This window comes from Pteropus vampyrus, unplaced genomic scaffold (assembly GCF_000151845.1).
Source record: "Pteropus vampyrus isolate Shadow unplaced genomic scaffold, Pvam_2.0 Scaffold11, whole genome shotgun sequence".
In the NCBI taxonomy this organism is placed as follows: Eukaryota; Metazoa; Chordata; class Mammalia; order Chiroptera; family Pteropodidae; genus Pteropus; species Pteropus vampyrus.
Window position 1 is genome coordinate 14,232,488 of NW_011888792.1, and position 1,249 is coordinate 14,233,736.

Here is a 1,249-nt window from a genome sequence, read left to right on the forward strand (position 1 = left end):
AGTTTCCTGACTGACTTGCATAGCAGCCATTCATCAGCACTGCGGATATATGAAGTGTGGCTGCAGAGTAATGTGCGTGATTAGGCTTCTCCACACAGCAGACCTCTTACATGTAAGTGAGTGTTATCCCTTCACACAGGTCCTCAGAGAACCTATGTACTCATTCCATTGATGTGATTGGTCTGGAAACACTTTTGGATTTTCCCATAGGAAAAAATTTTTTTGAACATCCTTAATGGCGACAAAATTTGTCCTTTGGTGAATGTGATTTAGAGAGACTGCATTTCTTCTATTGTTGATTCTGTTTCTGAAGGCCTTTAAGGAGAAGTAGTTTCAAAAATGTCTTGGGAAATTGTCACATTTTCCCCATTTTGGTAACTGGACCCATATTTACCTCAGGTGTCTACTTCTCCTCCAACAGGTCTAAATTGTTTAGGTGGGCTGACTTGACAACCAGTTCCAGCGGGAGAGACATACGACTCTGGCCTGGCACAGTGATTGATTCAAATAAAACACCACTATGGCACTCGGTTCTAGAATTTGGATTTGAACTGTTGGGAAGAGAATTTCTTATCCTGCTATGATGTAAGCATAAAACTGCTGGCCACTGTCTTATTACTCCAGGGGAGAGCCTGACTAAAAATGGGTCCAATGCAAAAGAAAGCAGATTTAATAAGCACTGATACACGTGTACGTGTACATAAGTATGCATCTGTACAATAAGAGTGATTGAGTCCTGGTTTGCGCTTCTAGATCCAGATGTGCTTAGAGCAAAAACTATCCTGTGGTTCTTTTGTGTCACAAGTCAATAAACTCTCTTTGCCAGTAAGTGATCTGCTTTTCTGCTTTACAACCAAGTGAGATGTAAGTTAGTTCTCCTAACTAATCCAGTAGAACAGAGTCAGGTGTGATGAATGAATTAACTCATCAAGCAAGGAGTAAGGAAGGCACCAAGACAATAATGATAAATTTCCACTCAAATATTCATTGAGTGAGGGCTAAGTATTAAGCCTAATAGTCAAGGTGCTGAAATAAACTAGTCAGTTCAGGATGCCAAAGCGCTTTCAGCCCACATTTTCTTCCTTTATTTATTTGGACTCAGAGGGCCATTTCCAAGAAGTTTATGACAAAAATGCCTTTGGCAAAGATAGCACTCTTCAGCATTGTCAGGATGTTATCAGTTTCCCAAGGTGACTAATTTTTTAGGACAACAGTTATTTGAGGTTCTGATTTCTATCTTTTTTTAAAA